Source organism: Rhinoraja longicauda, chromosome 4 (assembly GCF_053455715.1).
Source record: "Rhinoraja longicauda isolate Sanriku21f chromosome 4, sRhiLon1.1, whole genome shotgun sequence".
Lineage (NCBI taxonomy): Eukaryota > Metazoa > Chordata > Chondrichthyes > Rajiformes > Arhynchobatidae > Rhinoraja > Rhinoraja longicauda.
In genome coordinates this window covers 59,570,728-59,589,043 of record NC_135956.1, presented here as the reverse complement: position 1 = coordinate 59,589,043, position 18,316 = coordinate 59,570,728, and the positions used below count along the sequence as shown (strand labels likewise).

The 18,316-nt window shown below is 39.8% G+C and overlaps 1 long non-coding RNA gene across 1 annotated transcript; it reads right to left on the bottom strand.

The window, feature by feature from the left end:
- Positions 1-1,809: 1,809 nt before the first annotated feature.
- On the bottom strand, positions 1,810-13,834 carry LOC144593167 (uncharacterized). Its single transcript, XR_013547214.1, has 4 exons — positions 13,763-13,834; positions 12,469-12,605; positions 4,911-5,022; positions 1,810-1,887 (listed from the first exon to the last, which is right to left on the bottom strand). It is a non-coding gene; the product is annotated as an uncharacterized LOC144593167 (long non-coding RNA).
- Between the last annotated feature and the right edge of the window lie 4,482 nt (positions 13,835-18,316).

Here is an 18,316-nt window from a genome sequence, read left to right as displayed (position 1 = left end):
TAATACAGAGAAGTGTGAGGTGTTGCATTTTGGGACGTTTAACAAGGGCAGGACCTATGCGGTAAATGGTAGGCCTCTGGGTAACGTTGTAGATCAGATGGGTCTAGGAGTGCAGGTGCATAGTTCCTTGAAGGTCGAGTCGCAGGTAGATAAGGTGGTCAAAAGGGCTTTTGGCACATTGGCCTTCATCAGTCAGAATATTGAATAAAGAAGTTGTGAGGTCATATTGCAGTTGAATAAGACATTGGTGAGACCGCATTTAGAATATTGTGTTCAGTTCTGGGCACCATGTAATAGGAAAGATATTGTCAAGGTTGTAAGGATTCAGAAAAGATTTACGAGGATGTTGCCAGGACTAAAGGGTGTGAGCTATAGGGAGAGGTTGAGTAGACTGGGTCTCTATTGCTTGGAGCGCAGGTAGATGAGGGGTGATCTTATGGAGGTGTACAAAATCATGAGAGGAATAGGTCGGGTAGATGCAGAGAGTCTCTTGCCCAGAGTAGGGAAATCGAGAACCAGAGGACATAGGTACAAGGTGAAGGGGAAAAGATTTAATAGGAATCCCAGGAGTAACTTTTTCACACAAAGGATAGTGGGTGTATGGAACAAGCTGCCAGAGGAGGTAGTTGAGGCTGGAACTATCCCATCATTTAAGAAACAGTTAGACAGGTACATGGATCGGACAGGTTTGGAGGGATAAGGACCAAGTGCAGGCAGGTGGGACTAGTGGAGGTGAGACATGTTGGCCGATGTGGGCAAGTTGGGCCGAAGGTCCTGTTTCCACACTGTATCACTCTATGACTCTATGACACTCTGATACCTTTTAGACCCAGTTTCCCAGGGTAACTTTGAAATTAACATCTACCTATAATTGAGGAAAATGTTCCCAATATACCCTGCCCACAAAAGGCTATGTAGAACTAACCTAGCTCATTACTGCTGCAGCAACATCTGACCAATCATTACCAGACAAGAAGTCAACAGTGCCATCAAGTGACACCAACTTAATATAGCTTTGCTTGCTGATGCTCACTGCAGTTTCCATTTGAGCTACCTGGCTCACACTGTAGCTATGATCCCAGCACAAGCACAAATGAGTTTCATGGGACAGGCCACTTTGTGACTCATGAAAGAGCAAGGGGCAAAATCATCGTAGTTTTGGGGTCAATAAGACAGCATTTTAATTGAATATATTTAGATTACATGTAAAATACGTGGGCTAAATGCAATCTACTTAGATTTTCAGAAGCCCTGTGATTAAAAAAAACCTCATAAACCATCTAAGAGCTTATCACATTGCAGAACAATAGTGAAGTGGTCAACAAACTGGCTCCAAACCATGACAGAGGTGGTGATAAGTTTAATGTAATGTTTCACAGGGATTGAGGCCATGACCATTGATGTTTACAGCATCACAGTATTGTTACTACTCAAAATAGAAATACAGAAACAAAGTTCAGAAAGATTATGAATGGAAGTGTAAATGGGGAATCTACCTCATTATAGGTAAATGTGAGGATATAAGGAACTTCAGATGCTGATTTGCAAAAAGTGTTGGAGTAACTCAACAGGTCAGGCAGCATCCCTGGAGAACGAGGATAGGTGACGTTTCGAGTTTAGTTTAGTTTAGAGATAAATGCGGAAACAGGCCCTTCGGCCCACTGAATCCGCACCAACCAGCAATCCCCATTATAAATATCCTACACACATTAGGGACAATTTACACATACACCAAGCCAATTAATCTACATACCTGTACTTCTTTGGAGTGCAGGAAGAAAATGAAGATCTCGGAGAAAACCTACATGGTCACGGGGAGAATGTACAAACTCCATACAGACAGTACCCGTAGTCGTGATCGATGTCACATGTGTCAATCAGAGGCAACTATTAACACAATCAGAAAGAACAGGTATCATGTTTGACCAAAGATGCCCTGTAGGATAATAAAGTGCATATAATTAATGTAGAAGGATATCTTTTATGCATAATTGTCATAGAATTGTGAATAAATAAGGAGAAAATATATGTAAATTTGAGAGTTTCTTGCACACATTGTGTCCTTAGAGTAATCTCTTAAAAGTAATTTCAACAATACCCTGTAATTTTGAAAGATAATCATTTTGTCAAAAAGAGGACGAATCCAATAAAAACAACCCACCAGCTCTCCAGTCAATTAAATATTTTAAGACAGCCATTGGGCCTGTACTCACTGGAGTTTAGAAGAATGAGTGGGGACCTCATTGAAACGTATCGAATAGTGAAAGACTTGGATCGAGTGGATGTTTCCATTAATGGAAGAGGATGCTTCCACTAATGGGAAAGTCTAGGACTTTTGGTCAGAGCCTCAGAATTAAAGACGTTCCTTTAGGAAGGAGATGAGAATTTCTTTAGTCAGATGGTGGTGAATCTGTGGAATTCTTTGCCACAGAAGGTTGCGGAGGCCAAGTCAACGGATATTTTTAAAGCAAAGATAGATTCTTGATTAGTACGGGTGTTAGGGGATTATAGGGAGAAGGCAGGAGAATGGGTATAGGACGGAGAGATAGATCAGCCATGATTGAATGGTGGAGCTAACTTAATGGGCCGGATGGCCTAATTCGGCTCCTATCACTTATGACCTTATGACCTTAAGAAGGCTCAATTTTAAAGAGATTTTTATTTAGCCTGGGATTCCTAGGAACCCCATATAACAAAAGGAAGAAAGGGAGAGTCTGGCTCAATGGAGCTTTAAGGAACAACACCACATCTTCCATTTGGCTCATTGCCACCTTCCAGATTCTCCAGCTCCAGATAACATGCTATTTCTTTAGATCAGAATGGAGCTCATTTTAACGAGTTATCCCTTTATTTTGGCTCAGTTTCTATGCTTCCATTAGGACAGTCTTGCATGCTGGGCATGGCCTTTAGGAAAACATAGCACACATTCACTTTGCTCTACCCATTCCTTCCCCACCTTCTCTGCTACTGAAAAAAAATCAGTTGTGTTTTTCTGTTCCCCAGTTCTGATGAAGAGTTTCAGACCTGAAATGTCAATTCTATTTTCACTTTCCACAGATGCTGCCTGAATATTTCCAGCAATTTATGTTTTTAAAAAACATGTTTTTCTTTCCTGACAGAAATAATCTTCAAAACACGCTGTCTGATATCGACTGATTACTTCACCTATTACTCCCTGTGGCCTTCTACTTTTGTATCTCAACTTTAAAAAAATCAGTTGAGTAGCATTTAATGCAGACTATACTCCTCTCCTCATTAGTCTGAATAGAGCTTAGAAAAGCATAGAAATCTGTAATCATTTATTTTTCATGAACAATATTGTAATTTACAATGACATAAATGGGTGCACATATCAGAAAATAATCTTATTACTTTGGAGAATTGTGTGAAGTTGAATTCCTTCAATAAGGCAAGCAAATTTAAGATAATCTTTCTTATTTGGCACTGAAAGAACATTTAATCCTTTAAAAAATAGTGCTGCAACTTCATTAGCGCCAATAGATTTTGATGAATTTCACTGTCCTTTACAATTCCTTCCTTGATGTATTGCTATCAGTTTTATAATCCTGAAAACTTATTCAAATAGGAAACTATCCAGCACATAGTTTTCAAATAATTTATTTTCATTTCTCTGAGTGTACTTCATCTCTGATATCATCTTACTGAAGTGTGGCATTTGTGAAAAGAGAATCTGCTTTTCCAGACTTTTCAAGTCTTCAAAGGCATTTTGAGAGCTCAGTGTAAGTGATATTAAAGTGACATTAAAAATTGGACAATGGTGGTATATTAATTGGCACTCATTGAACGGGGAATAGTTGAATAAGAAATGAATCCCTGGTTCAATTAGGATTAATTCAGCATTAATGGTCTTACCCATTGCTTTATGCAGAATTAAAATAACACAAAAGCAAAAGAATATCAAAATGACATTATTCTTATTGGGTGGCAGAAGAAGAAGAGTTGGTGGTTTAGGAAGTGAAGAATGGGTTAAATCAGTGGGTTTTTGTGTCCACTTTTGCATGGTTAACCATTTGAAGGACAAGGGATTCAACATAAATGTTGGCAATCATTACAAAAACACAGATGTTTTAATATCAGTACTTTATAGAAAATAACATTACACTTCATGAAATGTTTAGTTCTTTACCAGAAAGTGATTTTATATAGAAACAAAGAACCTCTGATGCTAATTTATGCCAAAAATAGACAGAAAGTGTTGGAGTAATTCAATGGGTCAGGCTGCATCTCTGGAGAAAAAGGATGGATGACTTTACGGGTCGGGATCCTTCTTCAGATTGATGGTAAGGGGTGGGAGAAGTGGTGGGGGGGGGGAGGGGGGGAGGGGGGGGGAGGGGAGGGGGGGGGAGGGGGGGGGGGAGGGGGGATGATGAATATGCTGGAGGTGAGAAAGGACCAGGATCAATTAGGGCCGGCCATAAATGACCTCAGGCAGCGCAGTGCCTGGTAGGTCCATTGTTGGTTAGGGAAGGTGTGATCTCAAGAGGGAAACAATGTGGAGAACAGTGGAATGGAAAAAAACAACTAGGGTGGGGAAGCAGAGCAAGGGGGGAAAGGGACAGAAGGGGAATGAAAGTAGAAGTTAGTTAAAATTAGAGAATTCAATAGTCACATTGCTGGAATGTAAGCTACCCAAGCAAATTATGAGTGCTGTTCAATCCAAATTTATGAACATTGAATTCTCGAATAATAAGTAAATTCTACCTACACTCCCCTCCCCTCCCACCATGCCCCCTTCCTCTACCCTAGTCATTTTACCAGTTCCACAGTTCTGCACATTGTCTTTCTGCAGAAGCTATGAATTATTATTCTTAAAATTCAGGTCAATTTATGTGCAATGGAATCTTCAACCAAAACTAAACCACAGAAATTAATTAAGAAGTCAATGTTACCTGATGAGGATGAAGAAGAATGTCTTCCTCCTGAGAGCAGATGACAAAGGAAGAGATGGATGGAGGATGTACAGTAAATAGAGAGACAGCACCAGAGAGACCTGTCTCTCCCCTGTCAAAAGAAGCCAAAGGAAATGAGGAAAGGCACCGTAGCTTCTCTCAACCGTGATATATCAGATGACTGGATAAAAACAAGTTAAGTCTAAGAAGAAGGAAAAAAAATAGATCAATGTGCTGGTTGAGTTAGATTTAAGCAAGTTCATGTGGTATAACCATTCGTACAGATCAATCAGGTCAAAGAGTGGCACAGTGGCCTGGAGTAGCTGGTAGAACTGCTGCCTCATAGCGCCAGGACCTGGGTTCCATCCTGACCTCAGGTGCTATCTGTGTGGAGTTTGCATGTTCTTCCTGTAACCGTGTGAATTTCCTCTGGATGCTCCAGTTTCCTCCCACATCCCAAAGTCGTGCAGGTTTGTAGGTTAATTGACCTTGATAAATTTCTCCCAGTCTGCAGGTTGTGGATGTGAAAGTGGGATAATATAGAAGTAGTGTGACTGGGTGATGGATGGGCAATGTGGACTCAGGGGAAATTGAGCCCATTTCCATGCTGCATCTCTCAACTAAACCAAAAAATATATTTGCGTTTTTGTTGCAAGTTGTTATAATTCTATCAATCATTTCTTTGCATTTACTGAAGGGAATGAAATGAAGGTGATATAAACAGACAGTTCTGGTCTAGAGTCAACTCAAGCACTAAGAAAATACTAACCACATCTGGATATATTCAAATCCATGTCAAATCCCATTTGGACAGACGCATGGATAGGAAAGGTTAGAGGGGTACAGGCCAAACACGGGCAGGTGGGACTAGTGTATCTTGCATCCTGGTTGGCAAGTGCAGGTTGGGCTGAAGGGCCTGTTTCCGTGCTGCATGATTGTATGATCCTATGAGATGTAATTTACCTTTACAAATTTATATCGTTCAAAGATTTTTTTAAATACATTGTGAAAAACTCAATAAATGTACTTCTTTTATTTGCTCTGCTAATCAGTGTTATTTTCAAGCTTTTGAAGGAGGTTAGTTAATAAAGTAAATCAGAACATCCAGCATGCAGACTGATAGCATGAAAATCTCCCACCTGTGCTGTGTGTGAGGAATGTTTGTGAAATGTGATAGGGATGATTCATCCAGTTCAACTGAATGCATTTTGTTGTTTTTTTCAAAATGGCTTTGGTTGTGGTGCTGAGATGGGCAATCTCATCCAGTCACTGAACAGAAATGGCAGCTGACAAGGTTGAAATAGACAGTGCTGTTGATAATGTAGATGCTGACATTCAGAGATTGTGACTAAGGGGCACTGTCGGGCAGAGCAGAGGAGACTTTTAACAACAGTAATCCTTGCTTTGCCTTATGTTTCAATCACCCAATCTATGCTAGAGATATCTATTTTATTTCACTCAAAATATAGAGAGATCTGACTGACAAGGTTTTTCAGCTCCTGTCGTTTTGTCATTAGTGTATACCCAGAAGGTACTTCCAGATATGTGCCACACTTGCGATGATTTGAAGTGATTTTGTGTTAGACATGTTGCAAAGAAAATTTGTCCATGTGATTCTAAGGTGTTTTTGACTGGGCGATAGTCATACAGTGTGGAAACAGGCCCTTTGGCCCAACTGATCAAGATCCTGTTGCAATCTTTTACAACTATCTTCGCTGTCTGCAAAACCATCCACTTTTGTATCATCAGTAAACTTGCTAATCTTGCCATGTACATTCTCATCAATTCTGGGTAATCTAAGAACAACAAGGATTTAATGTCCTCACTTACTGAGCTGCAGCCACAAATCACAACTATTGCTACTGACCCATGGCCTGATCACCCCCGCTCCTGACTGAAGACTCCAGCTCCCAGCACAGATCTTACATATTCCCCCAGGTTCAAATTCATAGGTATGATCGGCCTTGTTCCCAGGTCAAAATTCACAGGCGTTTCAGCCAGATCAAATGCATGAATCCATGGCCCTCATTACCTGTCCCAGTCCACAATCCACGGCAAAAAGCACAGCCCCATGAACCTCAGACTACCAGCATGGGTTTCCTGTCTATGGCCCAAACTCTTGCCTGGATCCTGCCCACACCCAGACCAGTTCTTCTCCAAAATGTACCTCCTGTTTTCATTTGTTCACGCTGCACTGGGCCACTGATTGTTATCTTTGAGTCCACTGGGTTGTTATGCCCACATTCACTACCTGCATGGTCCCAAAAGCTGCCACATATGCTAGGAAGCTGCACATTCTCTGTTAGCGTCAACCACCTCCTTTGGCAGCTTGATTCATATACCCACACTCTTTGTGTAAAAAAAGTTGCATCTCAGGTTCCTATTAAATCTTTTCCCCCTCACCCTTAACCTATGAGCTCTGGTTCTATGTTCCCCTAATCTTGGTTTAAAAAAAACTGTGCATTTACCCTATCTATTCCTCTCATGATTGTATACACTTCTATAAGATCAGTCTTCATCATCCTGCATTCCAAGGAATAAAGTCCTAGCCTGCTCAACCTCTCCCTCTCACTTGGGCCCTTGAGTCCTAGACATAGGTTTAAAATGAGAGGGGAAAGACTTAATAGGAACCTGAGGGGCAAATGTTTCACACAGTCGGTAGTGGGGATATGGAATGAGCTGCCAGAAGGGGTCGATGAGGCAAGTACGATAACAACATTTAAAAGACATTTGGAAAAGTATAGGAAAGTTTTAGAGGGTTATGGGTCAAACATGGACAGTTGTGACTGGTGTAGATGGTGCATCTTGGTCAGCATGGCCTGTTCCTGTGCTGTATGACTCATCTTACAATCGATATTACTTTAAGGATGCAGGAAAATAGCTCGTTAATATGGCAAATGAATGAAGAGCTTTTTGCAAGTTAGTTTCAGCCATCTTGTAATGATTTAGCTCAATGAAGACTGCAGCAAAAAGATATTAAAGTTTGTACTGATCAGCACAAGCTTACTGAATACTAAATGTATTTAATCTCTTGCATAACAACAATACTTCTTAAATTAATAGTGTGAGTAATAATCTTGCTCAGGACAATGCCCTCAAGGCTGCACTATGAGGAAATTATTTAACTGACTTTAAAGAAGATTATGGCAAAGTTAATCAAATACTCTATTGGACTCAGGAAGGTTTAAGCCTGTGCTGCAGGTTGTCAGTCCCAGGCCAAATCCTGTAAATCATGACACAGCAGTACATGGCCAGTCGTCAATCTGAAACATGTTTTGCCCCACACATACCGTGAGAACGACTGAATATTCCATCTTCTGTTTCAACCTCCACCATCATTTTTTTTTTCAAAATCCTGCAAAGTGGTCAGGACTGTAAATAAAAAACATATTTGCTCTCTTGTCTGCAAGTTTGAGAAGAGTTCCAGAATACCTCTCTAACATTTAGAAATATGTTGTCCATAGTACTGGGAACATTGCTGCAATTGCAGTGTTATTCTCATGGCAGAATGTATATTTTTATAGTTACTTATGCAGTTTAAAACCTTCTGCAGTTCTTCGCACTGGAAAGAAAGGTCAAGTTCACTGTTGCTAAATTAAATCTGCCAAATCACCAGGTTTAACCTGGATGTTCTGGTAATGGATATGATAAAACATCAGATTAATGACTGATATCCTTTACTAAAAGGAGGCAGCACCTCTCTGTGAGTTCACAAATTGTTGTCAATATTTATCAGCCATCAAACATGTATGAAGCAAAAGCTGCCCAGAAATAATTCCATCACTTGGAATTATTTCTGGGCAGCTTTTGCTTCATACATGTTTGATGTATTTCATATAATACGAGATCAATGTTCAAACTGCCCACGGTGTGCAGTTTGGCCAATAAACTAACAACTTAAAGTCTTGGTTCCTGAACAATTCTGGCTCTCAATACAAAAAAAGATCCTGAATAGTCTCACAAGAGCCATTGAAACACTTGCTCTCTTTATTTCAGCCACAATCATTGCAGCCACTTGAATGTTGAAAACGGATTGTGGTTGAAACCTACTGTTGAGAATGTTTTCTCTCAAATAAGTTTATCCGTCTAATCAAGCATGAGTCAAATTTGCTTTTACATTTTAATATATTTAATAACAATTTACTCGTTTGCAAAAGTGATGTTGCTTTCTGCATTAAGCAACGTTATATGAGCTGAAAATAATTCTACTCTGTGGAAAGCAGACACCACTTTAAGGAAGAATCAGCAAAACATTGTTATTATGATACATCCTTCAGAAAATAAATGACATTTAAAAAACATCTTATATGAAATATTGGTGTTTTGCTTTTGGTAAAATATTCTGGCATGTAAATGAATGTAGAAAATATCAAGGCAGCATTATTCCCTTTTAGTAATAGACAATAGACAATAGACAATAGACAATAGAGGCCATTCAGCCCTTCGAACCAGCACCGCCATTCAATGTGATCATGGCTGATCATTCTCAATCAGTACCCCGTTCCTGCCTTCTCCCCATACCCCCTGACTCTGCTATCCTTAAGAGCTCTATCCAGCTCTCTCTTGAATGCATTCAGAGAATTGGCCTCCACTGCCTTCTGAGGCAGAGAATTCCACAGATTCACAACTCTCTGACTGAAAAAGTTTTTCCTCATCTCAGTTCTAAATGGCCTACCCCTTATTCTTAAATTGTGGCCCCTTGTTCTGGACTCCCCCAACATTGGGAACATGTTTCCTGCCTCTAACGTGTCCAACCCCTTAATAATCTTATACGTTTCGACAAGATCTCCTCTCATCCTTCTAAACCATAATTTGATTTAGCTAATAATTCAATAATACATTATAATACTTGGAAATTCCATTTTGTTATGGATTTAATCCTTGAGATCATGAAATTCAATCCTGTACATGACTCCATGTACTGCTGGGACACATGATTGCATCCCTCCTCCTCACCTTCTGGGATGTATGAAGATATACTGTTGAACAGCCGTCTAAATTGAGTTACTGTTCAATATACCAGAGAAGGAAATTATTATTTTGAATTGTTAATTTGAAGACCTAATGAGCAACACAATCCAGATCCCCACCCGATTTGCCCTGGCAGGAAAGTATACACTTTCAACATCCTGGTGTGCTTCCCGATCACAAGCCTTGTGGTTGCATCAGCCTCTTGTGCTGCTCTTGTGTTGCTATGTGAAGTACTCTGATTAGGGACATTACTATGAAGGCAGAAAGAATGGCTTTGTGGATTTGATTCTCCTCTCTGGAGGCCAAGGAGGACTGAATAATTAAATCAATGAGACAACCACTTATATATCAGCTGGTGACAGGGGGGCGTGCATGCATTTGTAAGTGGAGATGGAATTGGTAATTTGAGAAATATTCCCAGAGCAGACAAATACTTTGGTTTTCAGTGCATGGAGATGATTGCCATAATTAGTCTTATTTAATTAAAAAATGCAGATGTGTTGCTGTTTTCAGATATTCCTTGTGATTTAATCCAATGGGAACATCATGGTGAAGTAATATGGCATTTACACAGTGAGTGCTTACTGTCCATAAAACATTTGATCAGGATCTGGGAAGACCGTTGAACTTGCAAAAAGATTAATTGGATGTTTGGAAATGCGACTCAGAAAATCTCTCGGTAGTCAGACTGAGAAAGCAAATACTTGCTATTCATGCAAAATGGTCTGATTGTTGATATCTAACTGAAGTGCAAAGTGCTCATTTGATAGTATTGGCAGCTGCAGCTTTTGACCAGTTGCATTGACGATCAATTAAATCAATTGAGTGTAATTAGTATATGAAACAATATCAATAATGCAATAATTCTATAAATTTCTCCACAAGCATTCTAAAAGAACTTGACAATCAACTCTACACAATGTGTATCTACATGATTATCAAATGAGAGATGAAAGCTGAAAAAGGTTGGGGGGTAAACCTGAAGTTAAAGAAAAATCAACAGTAGTGTCTCTGACAAATGTTCAGTACAAGATCTATGTGGCTATTGTTATTGTGAAAAGTTATTGACTCGAATTTTAATCATCTGGCCAACATTTTGTCATGTAGGCACGAGAGGTTGTAGATTTTGGAAGATGGAATCCTGAGCTAACCGGGTCAGCTCTGCCAACAATTTCAATGCCAATGGAGTTCCCATGGAATTCAATAGCGAAGCAGAGGTTTTCTGAGATTGCTTGGTAATTATGCTGGCTAATTTACTCTCAGATCCCATGCCAGCCTGACCACCGAAGGATTTGTCAGCCCTACACTTTGAAAGGAATTCCAGGGCTCTGGGGAAGAAAGGGAAACTAAGGAAATTAACTTATTTTAATTGTGTTTTTACAATGTTTTAAATACTTAGCAATAACTGTTGAGCTATTTATGGCTTTTCAATTTTTACAATGGTCACACGATTTCTTCCACTTTAAATATTTTTCACAGTGTTTCTGAATGGAGACATTTAGAAACAATGAATCTGACAGCCAGCAAAGCTGGGGCAAGGATTTTCTGGTAAATAGTGGCTTCTGGAGGAATTTAAAGCCTCACAATACAACTATGAGACAGCATAGTCAAGTAAGAAGGTTCAAATGAATGAGGAATGTGGGATGTGAGCACAAACAGGCCAGTGGTGCTTAAATATTCCATTCACCATTAAGAAAGCTTAATGAGGTTCTTACCTGATGTTCAAACCTCCCATTATATATCAGTAATAGTGAGTAGGATTAGGACACATACAATTCATCCACGCTTCTAATTTAATGATTTATGCGGAGAAAACAATAAACATTAAAATTCTATCTAATTTTGCCCAATATTTGAGATTCCTGCATTTTGTCTGCAACAATAGTAAAACAATAGCATATATTGAATAATGTATGTAATACATTCGCATAAATGATAATAGTACTTACATATCTTTTATGTGTACTTATTATGTGCATTATTAAACTTTAATATAAAGCAAAGGCAAAAGGAAATTTCAATTGCATGATTCTACATTTTTTTCCTGCTCTACACGAGTCTGATATCCTGATTTATAAAGGAACAGGAGTGATAGCCGATGGTTTAGAATCCAGTCTGGACACAACATGTGGCTGCTGTGCCATGCAGAATCAGGCCAACCCTGTGCCTATTAGAATCACTGCAGCATTATTTACAGAGTTAGTGTGTGAGCAGCCTGGTCCTAGGTACCTGCATCCAGTAGGACCCTTAATATAATGTATCTACATATCCCACCATCAGGCAACACCATTCCTCATTCCAAATTTTGCAAACCGTACCCACCCTTCCTCCGACCAGACCCAACTTATCCTGATCACCAACACAACCCTCCATCTGATGCATCCTCTTTAAATATTGACTCCCACAACTTCTAACTCTCCTCATGATTATCCCTACTATTAGTTTCAAACACCCCCCACTCCACATTTTTGCCAGTGCCAATTAGCAACCAAGACAGATTAAGTGGTTGGACGAAAATGCAGCATGCCAATGTGCCAATATACAGTGGACAAGGTTGGAGGAAGTACAAAATGAACCTCTGTCTCACCTGGAAGGGCAGCTGGGATCCCTGGATGGAAATGAGCGAGGAAGTGTAGCAACATGTGCTCACTTCTGTCCTTGGCCTCCTCTAATGCCAGAGTGAATCCATGCAAACTGGAAGAACGGCACCTCATCTCAGTTAACCTACAACCCAAATGTATGAATGTTGGAATCTCCAAGTTCCAATTAATGATTCCCTACACTGCCATCATATTTCACCCACCACCCCAGATTCCCTGCTCCTTCCTTCCACACTATACACTAATCTCCCACCTCTCCCATCACCAGGTGCCCAATTTCCTTTTCCTCACCTCCCTTGCTCCACCCAACCTCACTTTTCCAGCTTTCTCCCCATACTCCATCAGTCTGTAGTAGAGTCCCAATCTGAAAGGATGTGTGTCCATTCAGTCCACAGATGCTGGTTTGTTCCCCCGACCCACCCCCACTGTGTTTCTCCAGAACTTTGCATTTTTGCTCAAGATTCCTGCATGAGTTATCTCTTTTGTCTCTAAAACATTTTCTGGGTTGTATTACTGTCTAAAAAGATAAAACCATTTAAACAAATATTTTTTAGCCTGTACACCTAAACCATTATGATTAACATTTAATCTGTATTACTATTCATATTGCTATTTCCTATTTTTAGCCACTACATCCAATCAGTTTAGAAAAAAATAATTAATTGCTTACTGAAGTGCTCCTTATCCTCTTGGTCGTCAACGTAACATTTTCTGGTTGATATTCCCCTGACTGATGTAACCTTTCCTGCGGCAGATGCACTCTTAACGATGCTCTGATGCCGCATGTCAAATCTTATCACTTACACAGTGGAACTACATTTTTTTGATAGCTCCTAGCAACAGCAATATACGTTGTTGGTGGTCAGCTCACACTGGAAAAAAAAATCCTGCAGAAAAATATTGTGATCTTCAGTTTCCTATTCAGCTGCATATAGCTTGCAGCTGTCCAATTTGATTCAAAGCTATCATTGCAATGACACCCTCTATCAAGTCTGCTTTGCTAACTGAAACAATTGTTTGCTCACAAGAAATGTTGTGTTCATAAATATGGGCTTTTCACTTGAGACAGGATTCCTGCTCTTCTGTACTGAGTTTCTTTGCTCATTTGCTGAAATGCAATAGAACATACCACTGTCATATAGGGTGGCCTGTTCATTTCATAATCATCGCCATTATTAAACTAATTGTATTAAATATGAAATATTATTCTACATATTGTGCACTAATTAGTGCTGATGTCCTAGGCAGCTCCAGGTACCCAGACTCAATCTTACGGTTAACCTTAGGTCCTGTTCATGTGGAGTTTGGATGTTCTTTCTGTGAACACATGGGCTTCCTTTGGGTGCTCCAGTTTCCTTCCAATCCCCTTTGAAGGAGTTACGGGAACCTGTATAACGAGATAACGAGAACCTGTATGATTTCCAGAGACATTTGACATGATGGTGAATGAAAGGTTACTAAGGAAAAGGGTTACTTAAAGCTCATGTTGTAGATGATGATGTGATAGAAGATTGGTTGCGGTGAAAGGACAGGAAACAGAGATGGATCTTTTATTTACTGGTTGACAATGTGTAATGAGTTTAGTTTAGGTCAGAGATACAGCTGAAAACAAACCATTCGGTCATTGACTTCACGACGACCATTGATCACCCATTCACATTAGTTTTATGTAATCCACTTTCACATCCACTACCTACACATCAGGGATAATTTACAGAGCCAAATTAATCTACAAACCCACATGTCTTTGGCTTAGTTTTAGTTGAGAGATACAGTGTGAAAACAGGTTTTTCGGCCGATCGAGCCCTCAACGACCAGTGATCATCCATACACTAATTCTTACAAATCTTGAGATGGGGGGGGGGGGGGTTAGTGGGGGGAGCAGAGGGTGCTACACCGATGCAGGGGAGGCTTTGGGTCCACGGCTCGCTCTGGCTGAGATTTATTTAATTAAAAAATATATATATTTTAAAGAAAAAACACGATTTTCCCAAGTCACAATGGAAGCCCTATGAGGAATGGGCCCAACGGGTCGACTTGGTCTAGTATATACATATAATTTGGTTAAAGGCACCAAAATAAGGGTTGATAATTTTGCTAATGGCACAAAAATATACAGCAAAATATGATATGCAGAGAAAATGAGGAGGAAATAAAGAAATAAATAGATTCAATGAGTGGGTAAATGAAATATAATGTGGATAAATGTGGAACTTTCCTTTAAAAGGAAAAGTGAAAAGAATGATATTATCAAAATAGTGAGAGATACAGGATTCTGAGGTGCAAGATAATATGGCTGTCCTAACTTATGATTCGCGTAAGAATGCAAGTTTAATAAGTAATAAGGAAAGTTAATAGAATTATGGTGTTTATTGTAAAAGGAATTGAATACAGAAGGAGAAAGGTTATGTTTTAGTTTTAGTTTGGAGGTACATTGTGGAAACGGGCCCTTCGGCCCACCGAAGTCCGCACCGACCACCGATCTCTGAATATTAACACCACAATTTACACTTAAACCAAGCCAATTAGCCTACGAACTGTACGTCTTCGGAGTGTGGGATGAAACCGAAGATCTCGGAGAAAACACACATGGTCATGGGGAGAGCTTACAAACTCCGTACAGACAGCACCCGTAGTCAGGATCAAACCTGGGTCTTCGGAGCTACAAGCACTGCAAGGCAGCAACTCCACCGCTGGGCCACCGTGCTGCCACCTACGCCACCAATGTCCCAGGACATTGGGTGTTCTGATCTAATATCCAAATGGCATTGGGAGAATCTGATCTAAAATACGGTGGAGAGTTTTGACATTCTTGTTCAAGGAAGGGTGATAATGAGCTGGAAGCAGGATATAGAAGGTTTTCTGAACTAATGCATGGAATGATAGGTTGTCTTTTGAGGCAAAGTTGGACTACCTGGGCTTACATCCACTGGGGTTTAGACAAGACAGAGAAGGGACTTGATTGAAACATATGAAATTTTGAAGGGTCTTGACAGGGTGGATGTGGAGAAGATGTTTCTTCTATTCAGAAAATCAAGAACAAGGGGTGACTGTTTAAGTCTAAGAAGTTCATCCACTTAAGACAACTAAGGCAAAATTATTTCTCTGAGGATTGTGAGCCTTTGGAACTATCTTCAAAGCAGGGTCCAAGTGTCAAATAGGTTGCTAAGATTTAGAATGACCTGATTTAGTGTCAAGGAGAGTAAAGTAGTTAGACACAAAAAGTTGGAGTAACTCAGCGGGACAGGCAACATCTCTGGAGAAAAGGAATGGATGACATTTAGGGTCGAGACCCTTCTTCAGAGTAAAGTCGTTAGTGCCTATTGGAAAATCTTTCATGTGGAAACCAAAGACAATGGTTTTATTTATCTCAATATCTAAACATTGAGCCATTTAATGAGCTATTAAAGAACTGCCTGTTTCCCTACCAACATGCTCAACAGTGAGGAGGAGGAGGAGCAGGGTTTAAAAAGTGAGTTTCAGATGAGGAATTGGTTACTCTCCTCCTGAAAGGCCAAGCTGTGAACAAAAGGGAGATGGGTTCTAGTGCAGCAGCCATTTTGGAGTGGCCATTTTGAAAAGGACAATCTTGATGTCAAAGTGGTGCTGTTGAGGTCATGGTACAGACCTTAATGAACAACAGACTTTGGTGAAGAGGGCAAGCTGCATTACGGTAAAGCAAAGGAATTTACTTTTCTTTAGTCAAGTAATAGCTGTATTGACAGTTAGTGAAGTGGTAGGCTTCTCCGTGGGAGATGTGGGAGATTGGGGAGAAGTTTAGTGTCCGTGGCAACAATGCTGCAGGTAATGTAGCTCCTTTCAGATGCCATTGATCAGTCAGAGTAACAGTTACACTCACTGAGGAGCATATAGGAGGTAGATAGTGTTACAGATAGGAGCTTCAGGGAACTGATCACATCAAAGATGGGTGCCCACCAGGGAGGACTGGAAAATAGCCAGTGTTGTTCCATCATTTTAAAAGGTTAACAGGGATAATCCTGCAAATTATAGGCTTGTGAACTTTACATCAAGGGAATTAGGAGGGATGAATATTAGGGGTAGGATTTATTCACATTTTGAAAAGCATGGATTTATTAGGGACAGTTAGGATACCTTTGTGCAGGGGAGGTCATAGCTTACAATTTTGATTGCACTTTTTGAGCAGGTGACAAAGATGAAGAATGTTGTATATATATGTACTTCTGTAAAACATTTGACAAGATCCCTCTTGGGAAACTGATTCAGAAGAGTAAGATATATGGGTCCATGGTGTTTTGGTAGATTGGACTCAAAATCGGCTTGTCCATAGAAGATAGATAGTAGCAATGGAAGAGTATTATACTGATTGGAGGTCACTGGCCAGTTGTATTCCACAGGGATCAGTGTTAGGATCGAAACAGCCTGCAATTATATAGAAATGATTTGGAAGAAGCTGTAGGTGAGCTGATGAGCAAATTTGCAGGTGACTCAAAAATTGTTGCAGTTGTGGATAGTAATGAAGTTTGTCAGAAGATACAACAAGATATGGATCAGTTGGAAATATGAGCAGAGAAATGGCAGATAAAGGTAAACCCAGACAAATGTAATGCATTTTGGGAGGGTATATGTAAAAATAAAGAATACAATAATAGCAAGACCCTTAGGAGTATTGATGTACATAGATATCTTGTGATGCAAGTCGCAGCTCCCTGAAAGTAGCAACATAAGTAGATAAGGCCCTTCATTGGTCATGGCAATGAGTATAAAAGTTGGTAAGTCATGTTGCAGTTGCATAAAACTATGGTCAGACCACATTTGCAGTTCTGGTCACCGCATTACAGGATGGATATGAAGGTTTTGAAGAGAGTACAGAGCAGTCCACTCGGATGTTGGCTGGATTATAGAGTATCACCTCTAAAGAGAGGTTTAGTCAAACCTGGATTGTTTTCACTTTGAACATAGACTCTTGGACAGGGGAAGTGATGGTAGCAGATGTGATAGCAATGTTTAATAGGCATATTGATGGACACTTGAATAGGCAGCAAATAGGGTACATAACATATGTGAACAGCTAAGAACAGTATAGTTTGACATCATGGTCAGCCGAGATATTGCGGGCCAAAGGGCCTGTTTTTGTGCTGTACTGTACTGATCTATAATTTATGTTCTATGTTCTATTTCTCAGCATTTGCTGACAGAGCATTGCAAGATATTTAACTCAAAGAACCCACAGAGCAGGAAGAGGACAGTAACAAACAAGAACTTCAGCAGAAGTGCTTCCTCCCTGGCATCTGCCGCACCACAGTGCACAACAGGTAAGCAATCTGCTCATGGTATTTGTTCATACCTGAGTTAACATTCATGGGGTGAGGTAGAGGACATCAGCCAAATGTGAGATAATATGATTGTTAGCATTCAGAAGTAAATTAAGCATCCAGGGTGCTGTTTGGGCATTAGGCCACCACATCAATACTAATTCTGAGCTGCATTTGTTAAATATGTGTAACTTATTGCGCTGTTCCTGAGATTATGTACAAGTGGTAACCCTTAAAAGCTGAATGCATTTTTTTTCCATAAAGCTTCTATACTTGTTCTACATACTTTGGGAAAATATATTGATTATTTCCCCTTACTAATGGATATTTCAAATACACAGTTTATAAGTATTTCTTTGGAAGTATTTATTTTGATATGACTGGGCCTGGAGCTACACTGATTAGAGAAATTTTGATTTTTTTTTTCCAAGTTTTAAATAATTTCTATTGGTTGGTATGATTTAAACAAATAAACTGGAGAACTGTATCATTGGATTTCATTGTCAGTGACACGATAAATAAATGTAGAAGGAAATATAGA